A 21,114-nucleotide genomic window follows, 5' to 3' on the forward strand; every position below is an offset into this window, starting at 1 on the left:
ACCTTGCTTTAAAACATTGATAGAGCAATGAATCATTACCTTGGACCATCCTCCAACCTTGCTTGGCCAATATAGCTAAATTAAAAGCTCTTAAATCCCAAAATCCCATTCCACCCTCTTTCTTCGAAATCGTCAGCTTATCCCAACTCTTCCAGTGAATTTTCCGTTCATTTCCCACCTGACCCCACCAAAATTTTGCACATAGAGCATCTATTTCATCACAAAGTTTCAAAGGGATTTGGAACACACTCATAGTGTAAGTAGGTATGGACTGTGCCACAGCCTTGATGAGGATTTCTTTGCCAGCTCTAGACAGTAGCATGCCCTTCCAACCTTGAAGTTTCTTCCAAATTCTGTCTTTCAAGAATGAAAATGTGGGATATTTGGCCCTACCAATCAAAGTTGGGAGACCAAGGTAGGATTCAAACCGGTCCACCTCTTTCACTTCAAGAATTTCCAAGATCTGACCCTTCTGCCTCTCTGAAGTATTACTGCTAAAGTAAACTGAAGACTTTTCCAGGTTAATACTTTGCCCAGAAGCTCTTTCATAGGTTTGGAGGATTTCTGCTATGGTTTCCCCTTCATTCTGAGTTGCCTGGCAAAACAACAACGAGTCATCAGCAAACATAAGGTTCGTGACCTTTGGTGCTCCTCTGCAAATGGAAACTCCCTCAATCCACAATCAAAGTTGGGAGACCAAGGTAGGATTCAAACCGGTCCACCTCTTTCACTTCAAGAATTTCCAAGATCTGACCCTTCTGCCTCTCTGAAGTATTACTGCTAAAGTAAACTGAAGACTTTTCCAGGTTAATACTTTGCCCAGAAGCTCTTTCATAGGTTTGGAGGATTTCTGCTATGGTTTCCCCTTCATTCTGAGTTGCCTGGCAAAACAACAACGAGTCATCAGCAAACATAAGGTTCGTGACCTTTGGTGCTCCTCTGCAAATGGAAACTCCCTCAATCCGCCCTTCTGATTCTGCTTTATTCAGTAGTGCAGTCAAGCCTTCTGCACACAATAAGAACAGGTATGGTGATAATGGATCACCCTGGCGGATTCCTCTAGATGGATGGGTCAAACCATATGGCTTCCCATTAATTAGAATAGAGAAGGATGGTGTTGTCACACAGCTCATCACCCTCTCTATCCAAGCAACCGGAAACCCCAGCTTCTCCATAATCTTTCGAAGAAAGTGCCACTCCACACGATCATAGGCTTTACTGATATCCAGCTTCAATGCCATAGAACCCTTTTTCCCTTTTTTCCTGGAATGCATGGTGTGTAGTGTCTCATATGCCACCAACACATTATCTGTGATCAACCGCCCCGGTACAAAGGCGCTCTGAGTGGGTGAGATGATCTGAGGTAGTACCTGTTTCAACCTGTTTGCCAACACCTTGGAAATAATTTTGTAAATAACATTACACAGGCTAATGGGTCTAAACTCAGACAATCTCTCCGGATTTTTTACTTTAGGGATAAGCACAATATTTGTATGGTTAATATCAGGAAGCATATTACCATTATTAAGAAAATCTAAAACAGCTACAACAACAGAATTCCCAACAACATGCCAAAATTTTTGATAAAAGAGGGCATTCATACCATCGGGTCCTGGAGCTTTTGTTGGTCCCATTTGAAACAGAGCCACCTTCACTTCTTCAGCAGTAAACTCAGAAGATAAAAATTCTCTCATATCATCAGTCACCGTACCCTGCACTGCATTAAGGCACTCCTCCATCTGATCCTCTACTCCTGCTTGGAAGAGATTCTCAAAGTAGGCTGAAGCTACCCCAACCACCTCCTCCAACTCTTCCACCCACTGCCTATGAATATTCCGAATACCCTTGATATAATTTCTCCTTCTTCTTTGAGATGCTTTGGCATGAAAAAATTTGGTATTTCTGTCCCCATGTTTTAGCCAATTTATTCTAGACCGTTGGGCCCAGAAAATTTCTTGCTTCTGTAGAAGATCATCCATCTTTTTGCTCAACCCCAAAAATTCTGCTTTTGATTCTTCAGTCAATTCGGCCTCATTCAGTCTATCTAGCTGTTTCTGAGTTTCTTTGATAGCACTGGTATCCAGATCAGTAATTGGAGAACCCCAAGCCATAAGCTCTGCTCCACAGACCTTTATTTTTTCCTGTATTGCTGCTAAACCAACCCTTTCTCCTCCTGCATTCCCCCAAGCCTCCTGAACAATCTCTTCGGATTCAGTACGGAGCAACCAAGATTCCTCAAACTTGAAGCTTCTCCCCCGTTGCTGCCTTGGTTGTTTAAAGGATTGAACATGTAGTAGAATGGGTAAATGATCAGAAGCATGAGTTGACAGATGTACAATTTTACTTAACTGAAATCTATCTGTCCATTCCTTGTTTGCAACCCCTCTATCAAGTCGTATCTTGGTATTTACTTCACCGGGCCTCTTATTACTCCAGGTGTAAGGATACCCTATGTATCCTAGGTCTTGAAGTTGACAAGAATTTAAAGCCTCCCTAAAGGCTTCAATCTGAGAAAACTGTGGCTGCCTGGCACTTTTCTTTTCTGAAGCTTGCAAAAAGGCGTTAAAGTCTCCAATTACCACCCATGGTCCCACTACAAAAGATTGTAAATGCTTCAACAATCTCCTAGAATTTTCTTTTTGCTGCGCTTCTGGCCACCCATAGAAACCTGTTAAATACCACACAAAACCATCTTCTTCCGTGACTTTTGCCAAAACATGGTTAACAGTGAAATTAATTACCTCCAAACTAACTTCGTTCTTCCATAAAAAGGCTAACCCTCCTCCAGACTCCGGATTTTTAACAATGATTTTATTTTGAAACGGTAAGTCTCCATACAAATTGTTAAACCTGTCTTTATCAAGTCTTGTCTCCATAAGAAAACATACTGTGGGAACTTGTTCCCTCACAATCTTGCGAAGGCTTCGACCTGTCCAAGGGTTCCCAAGCCCTTGGCAGTTCCAACTTAACAGCCTCATTGCTCCCGGCAAGGGTGGCTCTCCACCCCCGCCGATCCATCATTGTTGATATCCTCCTCAGTGCTCAGTCTACCTTTCTTCAGCTTCTGCTCTTCGAACTGCAGCCCCTGTGTTTCACGTACATCTCTTTTGCCTAGTCCAGGTAGTGTAATTGAGTTGGTGAGCCCACCTAAGCCAAAATCCATTCTGTTTATACGGGTCCATGTGCTTTTGGGCTTTAGTTGGCTAGGCCCAATCTGGACCGGGTTTGAAGGGACACTCCCAGCAAATAAATTCTGGGTTTCTAATGGACTATACTTCACGTGCTCTCCACCTGTTGTGTTATTAGTCATACCCGTTTCTTCAACTTCAGAGAAATCCATGACTAGATGAGCATCCTGCTGAAATTTAGGGACAGTTTCCTTTAGTGCAGAATTTGTATCCATTGTGTTTGCATGGGCATTTAATTCCGAGCTGTCAACGTGTCCAGCATCTATTCCTTTTCCCTGAATCACGGTACTATCCTTAACCGTTACCCTAGGGTTTTCATGGCTGAAAACGTGCGCCGCCATCGTCCCCACCGGCCCTCCTTGCTCTGCCTGGGCAGCCCTCTTTTCTACCTCACAGCCCGTTCCTTCCTCAGAGGCAGAATTGTGACTTGCTTCTCTATTACCTGAGGCTCTTGGCCGACCCCGCACTGCCCTTAGAAAATCACCGTATTGGTATTCTATTCGACCTCCATGTTTCTCCACATCATAGTGGGCAGCACAGTGCTTCAGATCATGGCCTAGTATTCCACAGTAGTGGCAAAAAATGGGCAGCCGCTCATACTTGAAAGAGATCCATGACTTCACACCATCTGAACCAGCTATATAGCCACCCCTTCGAATCGGTTTTGAGATTGGTAGGGCCACCCGGACTCGCATAAACATGCTGAGATCATCTTTTTTTTTCTTCCATTCCACCTCCTCTACCTCACCCAATCGACTCCCAACTTCCTTCGCTACTTGAGGGGAAACCATATCAAACGGTGCCCCCCATATTTGGACCCAAAGTGAAGCAGCCTCCAGTCGTATATTTCCCACAGTCATTCCTCTATTCCACCGTTTCAATAATAATAATTGGTTATCAAATGTCCAGGGGCCTCCTCTCAAAATCCGATCCAAATCAAACTCGGATTGAAATTTGAACTGGAAGAGATTCGGCCCTACTTCAAGGATTTGCAATGATTCATTCAAACCCCATGCTCTCCTTATAGTATTCTTCGCAGCCAGTTTGTTATAGGACTTACATGTAAGGAATTTTCCAATCAAACTCAAGTGACAACTTTCAACAGCTTCCTTTCTTCCTTCATCAAAGATAGCAATAGTTTCTTCCTCTTCAACAGTTAACTTCATCTTGTCTAGACTATCACACACCTCATCCTCCATTCTTTCTTAGTAAAAAAGTGGTAGAAGTTACCCTTTGCACGTAGCCAAGGGAGGGAGAACTCGTACTAGTTACGAGAGAGAGAGCTCCACAAGAGGGAGAGCCACACCTTTGTTTTCTACTATACATACATATATATTAATTATACATAAAATATATATGTACCTGATTTTATGTTACTTTTTCATACATAACAACCAATTCCACAACTCCCCTACATGTCATGACACCTCATCACACATAGGCCCACCAACACCAAGGTAAAGTAAAAAAGCCTTCATTCGGTCATTCCTCATTCTAACTTGAAACTTCACAATTTCATCTGCTGAATGCGAAATCCCTGCTAGAAGAAACCTGAAAAAACTCATTGCAGTACCATCTAAACAAACAAAATCTCTTATTCTAAACTCACATACTCATTAATCCCTCCTCCCCTCAACACAAATTCCTAGACCAACAAGACAAATTTTAACCTTCAAAGCATCTGTTTGATACTTACCACTCCACTCCCTTAAATCCCAATGTGGTACAAGTTGAGAACACAAAATCTCTTATGATTAGCCCACATCCTGAATCAATGAGATAATTTTAAAGTGAAATTAAAACAACTATCCTAGAGGTTTATCAAAATGACACCCTTCTATCAAACATTTGTATAAATAATACTCCTTGAGGTTTCTATAAATATAAGTTCACTTTCTAGTACACTGTTACTTCCTTAACAAAATATTTCATTTAAAAAAATATATATATATATTTGTTGTCACTTCTACAGGTCTAAAGGAGGGGGTATCATTTATACAAATCTTACACAAATCTTATGAGATGAGAGTGTTATTTTGTCCATATTTAGGGTATGATTTTTTTTTTTTAATTTTTTTTTTTTATATATATTCCGTAGTTATTGTGCCCATGATAAACACTGGGTAGCCAAATATATATTGTTAGGAAAGTTAGTCATAACCTTATTTTCCATATTTATACAAACCTCAATCGAGAAGTTTCATTTATACGATCAAACACATTGTATTTACCAGCTTAGTTAACATAGAAACTTAGCTTTTAAATGGTATACAAATCAGTCACCAAATCCGCTTCACATAGATGGAAGGCATGTTCCAAACCCATTTTGCATGAATTAACTATAAACAAATTTTATCATTTAAAGAAAGAAGGAAATTCTTATTTTTCACTATAAACAACTCAATTACAATAATTTAAATAATAAATTTCACAATGAGAAATAATCAGCAGTTCATTAAAAAAAAGAGTCACTAATTAAAGGGAAGTTACTTCCAATATATTCACCAAAATTTTAAAGTTGTGATACCTGGAATCGATATTTAGATACACAAATTAATTCATTACAACAAAACTTTTGCAACCAACCCAAGTTATGAATTTTTTAATATGGTTTAAATTTCTCCACGCAAACAAATCAATGAGAGAGGAGTACGAAAAAAATTAGGTTATTTGTGGAACTATGGTAAGACTATCATAAAATTTTACCTAATAGTTCCTAGAGTACGTACTTATAGGAAACAACTGGACAAAATTGCTAAATGCCCTGTTTGGGAAAACTAAGCAGCATTTTGCCCTGTTTGGGAAAACTAATTAGGAAAATGCCCATCTTTTGAAACTTGATTTTCTCAAAATCGAGTTATAAAAAAAAAAAAAAAAAAAAAAAATCTGAAGCCCTATAGCGGCGATTTTAAGGACCTATAATGACATTTTCAGGACTTATAGTGACGTTTTGTAACTCGACCTTCATTAAATCGAGTTATAGGCAATTTTTTTTAATTTTTTTTTTTGCCTATAACTCGATTTCATATAGGTCGAGTTACAAAACGCCACTATAGGTCCTGAAAACGTCACTATAGGCTCCTTAAAAACGTCGCTATAGGGCCTTACTCGATTTTTTAAAAATCAATTTCCAAAAGAGGGGCATTTCCCTAATTTGTTTCAAAAATAGGACAAAACATTGCTTAGTTTGCCCAAACAGGGCATTTAGCAATTTTGTCCGGAAACAACTTATTAATGTCTTTAATGTTTTAAGAACTACAAGTTCTTGGGTGGAATTTGGCCCAACGTGAGATTCATTATTCTTGTTTTGGTGAGTTTGACATAACAGGCCTTTATTAAACTTGATTGTGCATTAGAGAGAGTCACATTCTCCCGTAGCCATATGGCTCACAAATAGCTTTGTTAGTAACCTTAATTTCCATAAATTTTCTAATTTTTTCAAATTTTCTTTGTTGTATTTTTTTTTCCCCTTTTTCTACAACTTTTCATGAACCACATTAGGTTCCCACTCGATCTTTTAAGTAGAATCCAAATATACAATTAGTGTTACAAAAATCTACTATTAATATCACATTTAGGGAAAATTTAAATACTATTATATCCCCCCTCCCCCAAGATCAAGTTATTAACATCCTGAAGTCAATAATCTAACTCTATAACCTTAAATTCTTTAAAATATGAAGTCATAAACACTCTCAAATGACTTAGATCATTCTGTTAGGTTCTAAAGAATTAGGAACTAATGTATTAGAACTTCATTTTGTAATGTTGGCAAATCATGATCAAAATGATTTTAGCCTTATTTAGACTTGCTCAAAGTATGAGTTTTTATGTAAAGTTGGAATCGAGTTACTGTAGGATTTATTGTGTAAGCCTGTTGACGTGTAGGGTTTTATGTTTTGTCTTAAGTATAAAAGGAAAAGCCCTAGCCACGTTTTTAGGTTGCTCTTTATGTTGTGTGTGTGAATCTTCTGTGAGATTTAGAGGTGTTTGCCTTCACACATACTTAGGATTATCAAGAATCAAGACTGTGTCAAGAACTTAATGATTAATTTAGTTGCAGATTCAAGAGTTTAAAGATACACGAGCAAAAGTGCTTGTACTTGCTGGGAATTCAAGAAAGAAGTAGTCTGTAGACTTGGAGCTGTCATGTAGTCGTGGTAGTAAGTTTCTTACTCTAGGTAGCAATAGGATGTTAGTGGTCTAAGTTGCTATTATGTAAACTTCAATTCTTTCATAGTGAATTCGGTTTACCTTGAGGATAGTTAGGTTAAATCCTCCCTAGGTTTTTTACCGGTTTGGTTTTACTATGTCATCATATCTTTATGTTCTTTATTTTTCACATTTTACATTGATATGATATATATTTGTATTAACCTAGATATGATAATTTGACTAAGTAATCACTCGGCTAATTAACTAGGTTAATCTGGTTGTGTTTTAAGGGATCTAAAAACGTACAAGTGGTATTAGAGCAGGTAGCTCTCTTGTTGTAGATCCTTTGATCTAAGAGCTGATCCTTGACCCCGGTTGTCATGGAACACAAACACTCTCTTGTTATTCCACCTCACTTTGATGGGAATAATTATGCTTATTGGAACGTAAGGATGAAAGCATTCCTGAAATCTATTGATGAGAGAGTCTGGAACTCCATTGAATACGGATGGGAGAAGCCCACTACTCCTATGAGTGAGTGGCAAACTTCTCAGAAAGAAGTAGCCGCTTTCAATAGCAAAGCTATGAATGCTATCTTTAATGCTGTTTCTATGGAGGAATTTAAGAGAATCTCTAATGTTGAGGTGGCCTATACTGCTTGGAATATCCTCCAAACTGTGCATAAAGGCACAAAGGCAGTTAAAATTAATAAGCTACAGCAATTAACAACTAGATTAGAAAGCATTAGGATGTCTGATGATAAATCTTTTGATGAATTCTATGCTAAACTTAATAATATTGTTAATTCTGCTTATAATCGGGGTGAAATCTATGATCAACCTAAAATTGTTAGGAAGATTCTTAGATCTTGGACTGAAGATTTTAGACCCAAAGTGACTGCCATCACTGAAAGTAAGGAGAAAATTGCTTTTTGCCCCTTTCTGAAAAAAAATCCAGCATTTTGCCCTATTTCTCAAACTAATTAGGGAAATGCCCCTCTTTTAAAAATCGAGTTTCTGAAAATCGAGTTAGGCCCTATAGCGGCGTTTTTAGGGACCCTATAGTGACGTTTTAAGGACCTATAGTGACGTTTTGTAACTCGATTTTCATAAAGTCGAGTTACATGCAATTTTTTTTCTTTTTTTTACCTATAACTCGATTTTATGAAAATCGAGTTACAAAACGTCACTATAGGTCCTTAAAACGTCACTATAGGGTCCCTAAAAACGCATGAGGTGCGACACCAGAAGGCCTAACCCTATGACATTTATAGCTCGCTCTCAACTGAGGAACCCTCTGTTTAAGAAAGGTGGCACCTATAGAAGTGATAATATGAACAGGCGCAGACGCCGGAAACTCATCTAAACTGAGATGTAACAAAATCGGTGAATAAAAGCAGGGAAGAAAAGAGCATGAGTAGTATAACTACTCCTATGAACCTCAGTCAAAGAACAAATGAAAAGGTGAGCAAAGCTCATAAGAGCATCAGCAACGAGGGAATACAAAAATGCACAACGCTCCAAAGGAATGGTGTGCAAGTGAGAGATAGGCTACAAGGAATGATAAGCAATCTAAAAGAAGCGATAGTGAATCTCAGTGAGCTCAACAGTAGTGATCCAAGGATCAAAACCCTACTGGATAGAAGACCCAATGATGTAAGACATGATGTCGTCTAGGGGAGGAGACTCATCATAAGGGTAGATAGGATGCTGGACCATAGGTATCCCAAGAGCATCAGCCACTACTGAAATAGTAATGGTGTACTTTATACCCCATATCCAACTCTTAACTTGAGTGTTGGAATCATAGGTGTGGATAGAAAGGTTCGAGTAGAACTCTCTAATCAGGGTAACTAGAGGTGGATGAGAAATATCCAACAATGGCAACCAGCCCCTACGCTCAAAATTACGCCTAATCTCAAGATCAAGCTCATCTAGCAAAACCTTTCTCACATCCCAAATATTCCTCTTAAGGTTAAGCTTCTCATACGTCACTTTGTTTTTCTCACTCGGAAACCTTTCACTCTCAAAAGAAGGGAAAAAGAGGAGAAGATATTCCTATTGGCTCTAGTCTTCCTAGGCATGGTGCTAAGGAGAGGGCAAGACACACAGAAAAGAACCAAAAAGAAACAAAAGAAAAACCAAGGGTAGACTACAAGTTAGCACATAAAAATAGAAATAGCAATTCTATATAATGCATGAAAAATATAAGCAAATGATGCATGCTCTAATGTAGTGAGAATAAGTTCAATTTAACTTCAAAATCACAAAATTGGCTTGAGCATAGAGTTTATATCACAAACCCCAAAATTTTGAAAAACGACTTGTACAATTTTCAAGAAATTGGCCAATTGATCATTAAACAAGATAGGTAATACAATATAATGATCATAGAAGTCAATCCAACAAGCCAATTTCATCAAATTAAATCTAATTGAAAAAAATCCCCAATTCGGGTAGTTTCAAACCCTAAAATTGCAATTTTTCACAAATCAACAAATTGATAAAATTAATTCACATAAATCAGTTGTATAACATCCCATAACAAAAACCCATTGATCAATTGTGAGAGAAAAAGCTTGAATCAACAAAAATCCCAATTTCCCTTAGGTTCGAAATTTTCCTTCAATGCATGGCAAAATGCATGGAAAAATGAAAATAAGTGAAAAAGGAGGGGTATAAAGGTCTTACCGGCCTTAGAGGACAAAAACCTTGCAAAAATTTTGAGGGAAAACGACAAAAAATTGATTTGAAGCCTTGACTGATCGAGTAGAGAGAGAAAATAGTTTTTGAAAAAGTTTGAAAGTGATAGAACACGTGAAAAACAAAGGTTTTAAAAAACTCTCTATACGACTTTCGATTGATTGAAAAATAGGTTCGATCGATCGAAAATGCTTCGGTTGATCCAACATCAATCGAGCACCAATTGAAACAGATAGAGGCTAACCAAAATTTGATCACAATTTCAATCGGTCGAGAAACAGGTTCGATCAATCAAAATTCTGGAAAAAACAATTTTTTGAAAAACAAAGCAATTTTATGCAAAAACTCTTCAAAGCATTAAATATTATGAATAAAATTCATGAGTATGAGATGAAATGCTTTTCAAAAACACTTGTTTTGAACCTAGTTTTCCCAAAATTAAGATTTTCAATCAATTCACCTTAAATTCTCAAACAACATACATGGTTAGCATAAAACTCAAGGAATTTTTCAAACTTGGTTGGCCAAACCAAAATCACACACAATAACATGTACAAAGTTTAGCAAAGAATAACTTGTGTAGTGTGTGCAACTAGCAAAAACTTGAGATACATGTGAGGTGATATGTGAACAGTAATCAATCACAATCTCTACAAAATTCATCACATAGAATTTGAAAGAGACTATCACCTAAAGAGGTACATCATATAACTCCCACATCTCCTAGAATAAAAACTTGCAATCATGTAAGTTTCTTGATTTGCATCATAATGTATACACCAATTTTATTTAATCAGAAACTTATTAAATATAGCCGAGATAATGTACACACCAATTTTATTTGATTTAAAGTTATTATGGCCCAATAATGTACACACCAATTTTATCATTTAAACCGAGGTTATACCTTATATTCTTTTTGTGCATGTGCTACACTTTCTCGAGTACAAAATCTTACGATATGCACTAAGGTATTCATGATTGGCTAGTAAATAGTGGTGAGATGGTTATTTATGCCTTTCTCAAAAAGTTCAAGTCTGGCAATCAAAGGCATGTGACTTCAAGATCAAAATCATGTGATCAAAAATTATAAACATCTTTCCATATAACATGCATTAAAAAGCTCAAACTAGTAAAGTGCAATAAATAAGCTCATCCAAGATAAACAAAGTACATACACATGTTATGTAAAAATAAATTGGCCAACCTTGATTTCAAATCTAAGAAAAATAATGCAAAACACATTTTGCTTCCTTTTTTTTTCTTTTAAAAAAAAAAAAAAAACAATTCTAGAATGAAATACACGAATGTTATATAATGCAAATCCTAGAAAAACAAAGAAAAACAGAAGCAACAAAAGAGAATGGTTACAAAGAATAGAGCAATGAAGGATAAGGACCATGTCAAAAAGACTCAAATAGATCAATCATTTTGCATCCAAAACTTTTTAGATGCAACTTTTGCATTGGAGTTACTCTTCACATTAGAATTTTGAGCAACTCCAGAATTGGAATAAAGGTTTAGAGTCTTTACCAATAAGTACCATAGGATCTTGTGCTTGAGGCACATGTACTTTTGGTTTTTTTGCTCGCTTAGCAACTTGTAGCTTGAAACAGTTTGGACGAATGTGCCTAGACTTTCCACAAAAATGACAAACTCATGCAGGCTTATCTTGCAACTTGCCCTTAGGAGGATTAGGAGCCTTAGGTTTAGACTCTTGAAGATCAACCCTAATCTTCCTAGGAGGTGTAACTTCTACAAATTTAGCAGCCTCACTCACAGAGGGTTTGACAACCTCACTCATAAGGGGTTCAGTAGAAGGAACAAAATTTGTGGAATAGGGTTTAGGCATAGAGATGCTTTCTACAAAACCTAAGCCAGTTTTGTTAGAGGGAGACTTTTGAACACTTAACATGTGATCAAGTTTGGAGCTTGCAAACCTATTAGATCGTTCTCTAGCAACAGATAATTCCAGTTCCAAATTCTTAGTTTTATCAAGCAAAAGCACGTTCCCAGTCTTCACATTATTCAACAATTCATTAGCATCTAACAGTTTCACAAGCAAATTTTTCTTTCCAAGTTCAAGAGATGCAATTTTATTTAGACCTAAATCAACACTCATAGCATCCTTTGCAGCAACTTTGCAAAGTTTATTGTAGACTTCTTGTAAATTTGCATCCTCAGAGAGTTCCCCATCAGAAGGGTTTTCTTTAATAGTAATACTTTCATCAACTACAGCAATAGCAGTGAAAGCAATGAAGTTTCCATCCTCATCACTATCAGACCCATTGTTAGAAACTTCATTATCACTAAGGGTTACAACCATACCCTTACCCTTAGACCTTAAGAATGTAGGACATTTAGATTTCACATGACCATATCCTTGACACCCAAAACATTGTTGACCCATAGAATTATTTGAAGGTTGACCTACTTTTTCTTTAGGTTTTTCAGTGTTATTAACCTTTGTGGGAACATTCCTCCTAAAATTTCTAGGTTCAACAATATTCTTACCTCTTGCCCTTCTGTTATTATTCTTAAGAAAATTTCTTAGTTCTTGGCAAGGTTAGCAATCTCTGTAGTAGAGAGCTCATCATCAAATCCGTTCACATCAACATCATCAACAGACTTAAGTGTCATTGATTTGGATTTGCTAGTCTTAGGTAGGTCCAACTTATAAGACTGAAGAGATCCTACAAGTTCATCAACAGGGATGGAGTTCACATCCTTACTTTCAGGGACAAAATTGCTTTTTGCCCCTTTCTGAAAAAAAATCCAGCATTTTGCCTTATTTCTCAAACTAATTAGGGAAATGCCCCTCTTTTAAAAATCGAGTTTCTGAAAATCGAGTTAGGCCCTATAGCGGCGTTTTTAGGGACCCTATAGTGACGTNGATATGATGACCCAAGAAAACCAAACCGGTAAAAAACCTGGAAGGATTTAACCTAACTATCCTCAAGGTAAACTAAATCCATTATGAAAGAATTGAAGTTTACACAATAGAGACTTAGTCCGATAACATCCTATTGCTACTCGACCCACGACCATATGACAGCTCCAAGCACAAGCACTCCTGCTTATATATCTTTAAGCTCTTGAATCTGCAACTGAAACAATCACCAAGTTCTTGACATAGTCTTGATTCTTGATAACCCTAAGTATGTGTGAAGGCAAACACCTCTAGATCTCACAGAAGATTCACACACATAGCATAAAGAGCAATCTAAGAATGTGGCTAAGGTTTTCCCTTTTATACTTAAGACAAAACATAAAACCCTACACGCCAAATGGTCTTGGGCTGAGTTAGAAATTCTGTAGAAAAACAATTTGCACGACTTTCAATCGATTGAGTCTAATTCTCAATCGATCGAGCCATGCAGATTTACACAGTAAATCCTGCAGTAACTCGATTCCAACTTTACATAAAAACACATACTTTGAGTAAGTCTAAATAAGACTAAAACCGTTTTGATCATGGTTTGACAACATTACAAAATGAAGTTCTAATATATTAGTTCCTAATTCCTTAGAACCTAACAAACTCCCTCTTTGTCAATCCGTGAAAAAACACAAACTAACAAAATGCTCAAAGTTTACATAAAAACAGCCCATTACAAAAATATTGCCTAACACAACAAATCCAACCTAACTATTATCTATCAGTTGCAAGTGTAGACAGTAGCACGACTGAATCTACTTGTATATTCCTGAAACACTCAACAAACGCATAAACGCATGTGTGGAAAATAAAAGTAAAACAAAATTACTTCTTGATTTCACATAGCACAAAATAAAGACATATATCATGAATAACCTCATAAATATAAATCAATAAGCAATGTGCAACAAGAAACATATACAAACAATGTATCTCCCCGAATCATGGATAACCCAAACAAAAATACATCATGAGCCAAAAATGTAGATAGAAAATGAAGCACCTAGATACAAACTAAAAGCTCCATAACTCCAAAACATCAAAAATCTCCCCCTAACAACAAAATCACCTCTACAAATGTACTCCCCATTTTTGTGATGAATTGCCAAAGGGCAATAAAAAATCATTATCAAAAGGAGGTGGCGGAGGCGACTGTCTAAAATGCTTCAAATCTGCTCTTAAGGCACGAAGCTCATCAAGCATGTCCACCAGAAACTGACCATGAACCGCCTGAACGATCATGATAGTCTCCAACTTACGTCAAATGTTTGAATTATCCAAGGCAGAAGGTGGAGGAATAGCAGTAGTAGCAACAACAGCATCAACAAACTCCTCAGTTGTAGTATCACCTATAGAAAAGGGAGGAGGAGGTGCGACACCAGAAGGCCTAACCCTATGACATTTATAGCTCGCTCTCAACTGAGGAACCCTCTGTTTAAGAAAGGTGGCACCTATAGAAGTGATAATATGAACAGGCGCAGACGCCGGAAACTCATCTAAACTGAGATGTAACAAAATCGGTGAATAAAAGCAGGGAAGAAAAGAGCATGAGTAGTATAACTACTCCTATGAACCTCAGTCAAAGAACAAATGAAAAGGTGAGCAAAGCTCATAAGAGCATCAGCAACGAGGGAATACAAAAATGCACAACGCTCCAAAGGAATGGTGTGCAAGTGAGAGATAGGCTACAAGGAATGATAAGCAATCTAAAAGAAGCGATAGTGAATCTCAGTGAGCTCAACAGTAGTGATCCAAGGATCAAAACCCTACTGGATAGAAGACCCAATGATGTAAGACATGATGTCGTCTAGGGGAGGAGACTCATCATAAGGGTAGATAGGATGCTGGACCATAGGTATCCCAAGAGCATCAGCCACTACTGAAATAGTAATGGTGTACTTTATACCCCATATCCAACTCTTAACTTGAGTGTTGGAATCATAGGTGTGGATAGAAAGGTTCGAGTAGAACTCTCTAATCAGGGTAACTAGAGGTGGATGAGAAATATCCAACAATGGCAACCAGCCCCTACGCTCAAAATTACGCCTAATCTCAAGATCAAGCTCATCTAGCAAAACCTTTCTCACATCCCAAATATTCCTCTTAAGGTTAAGCTTCTCATACGTCACTTTGTTTTTCTCACTCGGAAACCTTTCACTCTCAAAAGAAGGGAAAAAGAGGAGAAGATATTCCTATTGGCTCTAGTCTTCCTAGGCATGGTGCTAAGGAGAGGGCAAGACACACAGAAAAGAACCAAAAAGAAACAAAAGAAAAACCAAGGGTAGACTACAAGTTAGCACATAAAAATAGAAATAGCAATTCTATATAATGCATGAAAAATATAAGCAAATGATGCATGCTCTAATGTAGTGAGAATAAGTTCAATTTAACTTCAAAATCACAAAATTGGCTTGAGCATAGAGTTTATATCACAAACCCCAAAATTTTGAAAAACGACTTGTACAATTTTCAAGAAATTGGCCAATTGATCATTAAACAAGATAGGTAATACAATATAATGATCATAGAAGTCAATCCAACAAGCCAATTTCATCAAATTAAATCTAATTGAAAAAAATCCCCAATTCGGGTAGTTTCAAACCCTAAAATTGCAATTTTTCACAAATCAACAAATTGATAAAATTAATTCACATAAATCAGTTGTATAACATCCCATAACAAAAACCCATTGATCAATTGTGAGAGAAAAAGCTTGAATCAACAAAAATCCCAATTTCCCTTAGGTTCGAAATTTTCCTTCAATGCATGGCAAAATGCATGGAAAAATGAAAATAAGTGAAAAAGGAGGGGTATAAAGGTCTTACCGGCCTTAGAGGACAAAAACCTTGCAAAAATTTTGAGGGAAAACGACAAAAAATTGATTTGAAGCCTTGACTGATCGAGTTTTTTTTTTTTTTTTTTTTTTTTTTTTTTCCACACTTTACATTGATATGATATATTTGTGTTAACCTAGATCTGATAATTTGACTAAGTAATCACTTGGCTAATTAACTCGGTTAATCTAGTTGTGTAAACTTCAATTCTTTTATAATGGATTCGGTTTACCTTAAAGATAGCTAGGTTAAATCATTCCAAAGTTTTTTATCGGTTTGGTTTTCTTGGGTCATCATATCTTTATGTTCTTTATTTTCCGCACTTTACATTGATATGATATATTTGTGTTAACCTAGGTTAATTTGATAATTTGACGAAATAATCACCAGGCTAACTAGGTTAATCTGGTTGTGTTTTAAGGGGTCTAAAAACGTACACATTCTAATCATAAAAATTTCCAAAATTCTAAATCCTAAACCATGAAAATTTTATACGATTATTTGTATTTGGAAGGATTTCTTAACTTAGAGAAGACTTTTATTGATCATGACACCAAAATTCAACTTCAATCTTTTGCCCATTGTATACTTCAAGGAATCTTATCTCTATAACCCCTTTCAACTTCGATTAGCCCATAAAATGATGGAAGATTATTAGACTAACTAGTTTCTCTAATAATGTAAAATTGATTGATTTACCAGGTATGGAGTTTGAGGAACTTAGCCCTATTTGATGGAATTCAGCCTAACTTGGAAAGAACTATCCTTAAATTGATGAGGCATTTCCAGGAACATTGAGAGCTTCTCCTTTGCCTAACCTGTTGCCAATTTCTCCAAGGACAAGGAAATGGGCAAGCCCAAACCGTGGATTAGACAAGTTTAACTGTGATGCAGCTGTAGGATCAGACAAATCCTTTATACCTATTGTCGCAAGAGATTGGAGAGAGGAATTGGTTTTTGCTCATACTAAACGGTAGAAACTAACGTCCCTGCCCAAGTAGAAGCAGAAACATTAATTGGACCTCTTAGCAAGTAATCAACCACAACATTGGCCAAGCATTGATTGAGAGCAATTCAAAAGTGTGCAGTATGGCACATCAAGAGCCAATCTCCCATGTTCCTTGGAGAATCACAACTATAATTTTAGATACGTTAAGGTTGAAAGCTCTTTCTGTTAGCTAGGGGGAGATTTTTGATGTTTTGGAGCTATGGAGCTTTTAGATTGTATCTAGGTGCTTCATTTTGTATCTACATTTTTGGCTCATGATGTATATTTGTATGAGTTGTCTTTGTCAATACGTGACGAAAAGGGAGAGATTTAGATGAAATGTGGGAATATGTGGGAATCCTGTTTATTTTGTTTAGGGGGAGTTGAAATTGTTTTTGAAAGGGGGAGAAAATAATTTTTTTATGTATCTAACTTAGGGGAAGAGTTAGTTTGCATAGTTGTTATTTGCTTTAGTTTGTTTATTTTGGTTTACTTGTATTTTCCACACTTTCATTTATGTGTTTGTTGAGTGTTTCAGGAATATACAGGTTAATTCAATCGTGTTGCTATCCACACTAGCAACTGATAGATAGTAGTTAGGTTGAATTGTTTTTGGTTGGGCAATTTAATTTTAATGGACTATTTTTGTAACTTTGAGCATTTTTGTTTGTTATGTGTTTTGTCACGGATTGCCAAAGGGGGAGTTTGTTAGGTTCTAAAGATTTAGGATCTAAATGTATTAGAACTTCAATTTGTATTATGTTGGCAAACTGTGATCAAAACATAGAGTCTAGATTTAGGCTTGCTCAAAGTATGTTTATTTGTAAAATTGAAATCGAGTGATTGCAAAATTTATTGGACTAAATCTGCAAGCCTCGATTGATCGAAAGTTAGACTCGATCGATCGAACCACGTGCAGATTTATTTTTCTATAGAATTCTAGTTCAACCTAAACTCTACTTAAACATACTGGGTTTCAAGTAAAACACTCCTATATATAAAGGAAACCCTAAAATGTTTTTATAAGGTTTTTTTTTTTTAGAGAGATTAGAGTACCTCTTGTGCCTCTTTTGTATTTAGGATTTTGTACCTAAAAGCTTTCTAAGGTTGCGGTTGCTCTTTATGCTATGTGTGTGAATCTTTTGTGAGATCTAGAAGTGTTTGCCTTCACACATACTTAGGGTTATCAAGAATCAAGACTATGTCAAGAATTTGATGATTGTTTCAGTTGCAGATTCAAGACCTTAAAGATATACAAGTGGGAGTGTTTGTGCTTGTTGGAAATTCAAAAAAGAAGTAGTCCATAGACTCGGAGCTGTCACGTGATTGTGGTAGTAAGTTTCCTACTCGAGGTAGTAATAAGATGTTAGTGGCCTAAGTCGCTATTGTGTAAACTTCAATTCTTTCATAGTGAATTCGATTTACCTTGAGGACAGCTAGGTTAAATCCTTTTCAGGTTTTTTACCGGTTTGGTTTTCCTGGGTTATCATATCTTTGTGTTCTTTATTTTCCGCACTTTACATTGATATGATATATTTGTGTTAACCTAGATCTGATAATTTGACTAAGTAATCACTTGGCTAATTAATTAGGTTAATCTGGTTGTGTTTTAAGAGGTCTAAAAGTGTACACTTTCACATAATGTGAAGTTCAACTAGATTCCTAGAGATCTAAATAGGGCAGCTCATGTTCTTGTAAAATGGTATCTTAATAATTGCTTGGCTAGTATTTTTGTTTTAGGCTTTGCTCCTATTTTTATTGATGTAATTCTTCTTTAGCAGAACCTTGATATTGATATGTAGTTGTTTGTTTTGATTTCTGTTTTGAATAAAGGTTTTCAACCTTCCATCAACCAATATATTTTTTTTCTTCCTTTTGTATTACAAGTTACAACAGTTACGAGGACCTTTGAAATTTGAAAGATAAAGGGATTTACGTCCAATTAGGTAACCCTTCCAAAACACGCATTAAGCAAAAGAACAAACAATAATTAGCGAGCACAAGTATAGATAGAGACTTCATTTGAGAAAAGGATACAATTCAACTCCATGCCAAAACCTTTCTTGTAATGTAATTTCCTTTAGATTAATATAGTCTCGCTTTTAATGTGGTTTTGTTTATGATGATGTCGAAAATCGTCAATAAGCCGCATAATCCTCATGTGCTCAAGACAATACCTGCACAACACCGAACAAGAAGACCTTAGGTGAATACCAGTGTAGTACCGACCAAAGATGCTCCGAAGGTTAAGTCAGAAAGAATTTCTACAACTCTAGAGTGCTAGAGTTTGGGTTAATTATGCGTATCTTGTTTTTTGAGGGTTTGGGGTTTTTATAGTAGGGTAGAACTGACTTCAATTTCTTGGGCCAGAAGATATTTCCTTATGTAGAAAATCTTCAAAAATGTACGTATTTTGTGGGATTCTTCCCATATAGGGGTTTCTTGACTAGGGTCAATCGCAAAGTGCAAGACATTTCCATTTAGGATCCCTTGGAGTTCACTTAACCCATGTGGGTGCCACGCGGCTTTGACATCCATTGCCCTTATTTCCATATATTAGGGACCCGTCCGCATAGGACTAACCATCATGTATTTTCCCCCTCCAGAGCCTCAGTCCGTTGTCTTACACGACTCATAAATTTAGCATCGTCAGTCTTCTTTGGATGTATCTGTCATACCATGATTTTATCCCCTTAAGTTTATATTAGAGATATATTAGCCCAATATTTCTGTGTGCAAGCTAAGTCTCCTATTTGTACTAAAAATCTATTAACTATAGTTAATGTGTGGCTAGTCTAAGATTTAGCCTTTTATATGTTATGTTCATTGTAATACAGGATTTGTACTATACTCTCATATATTAAAAATGGAGTGTTTCTTCCGTGAACGTAGGCCATTAAGCTGAACAATGTAACCCTCGTGTATTCTTGTATTATATATTTTATACTTCTACTTTAGCTTCCGCTTTTGAATTTATTCTAGCACATTCAACATAATATACCAATGCTAATATATATTTACCAGTTTCATCATTATAATTTCCTTCTGAGTTAGTTTGTATTCGTATTCAGATACAATTAATTTAATTTCAGATCAACTGTGGACAACGATAACCATCAATTAACTTGAAATTGTTAATGATTTTAAAAACTAGAGATACAAAATTTATTTATTAAAATTTCTGTATCATTGTTTTGATTAATACTAAATTTGAAGTGACGGAGAAAGAGCACCGCTAAACACTCTCCGTATTATATTTGGCCTGTCAACATCGGCAGTATTGAAATATTAGCATTTCATTTGTTTGACTAGCCGTGATTTGAAGTTTCCTCGGCAGTGTAGTCAAAACCCACCCCATAAAAAGGCACAAAGATGACTTCTTAACTTCTAATTCTGCACTAGTTCTGTAAACTTCTACATCTTTTTCACTCTTTCTTTTGTCCATATATCAATATCAGCCCTGCACGTTTTATTCCATTCATACGCTCTTATCTTTTCTTTATTTTCATACACACAATATATATATATATAATTAATTAATTAATTACCAAATTGAGTTTTCCTTTGGTGCTACTAAACCTATAGTTGGAGGCCCATGCGTTGGATCCTGAATCAATTGCGTCATGCTATTGCTAGCAAAGAAAAATGTGAACAGAGCTCATGGACCAACTAAGCTTCAGTTGACTTTTATTTAGCAAACTGATTAGAAAAAAATCTTACAGATATATAAAATTATCTTTGTTTTATCTTCAATTAATAACATAATGATAATAAGTTTTTTATGTGTTTTTTAAAGTTGAAGTTCTTGATCAACCTATAAATAAAACTTCTGAAAGATTGACTTTTGTTGCTTACCAACCATACGTTTGAATGAGTGTTTCAGATTTGATCCAAATAAAAAATGTCGGATTAAATTAGCAAGTTGAATCTTGAAGAGACAAGAATTACAGAGGAGGTTTCCCCACACAATTAGAGATCATTTTTTATACAATAAGGCAGGGTTGGGGAAGAGATGAAATTGTACTATATTAATTGGACTTTGAATAGAGGGAGATCTACCTTTCTTCCCCTCCCGTCTCCTTTCCTTCCATCTCCTTAAGTCCAAGGGAATTAGTGTTTGACCACTTTTGTGATATGAAAAAACACAAAACAAGAAAACAAAAATAAGTGTTTAATTACCACGTATGTCAAACTTGGATCAAGCCTTAGCACATTGTAAGCTTTGTTTGTTATGAAGTTTTAAGCAATGTTAACCCGCATTGCCCTTCTGTCCACTCTTTCACTCCTCACCTTCGCTTTCTTTTGTTCT

The sequence above is a fragment of the Quercus suber genome, unplaced genomic scaffold, assembly GCF_002906115.3.
Source record: "Quercus suber isolate HL8 unplaced genomic scaffold, Cork oak 2.0 scaffold_734, whole genome shotgun sequence".
Lineage (NCBI taxonomy): Eukaryota > Viridiplantae > Streptophyta > Magnoliopsida > Fagales > Fagaceae > Quercus > Quercus suber.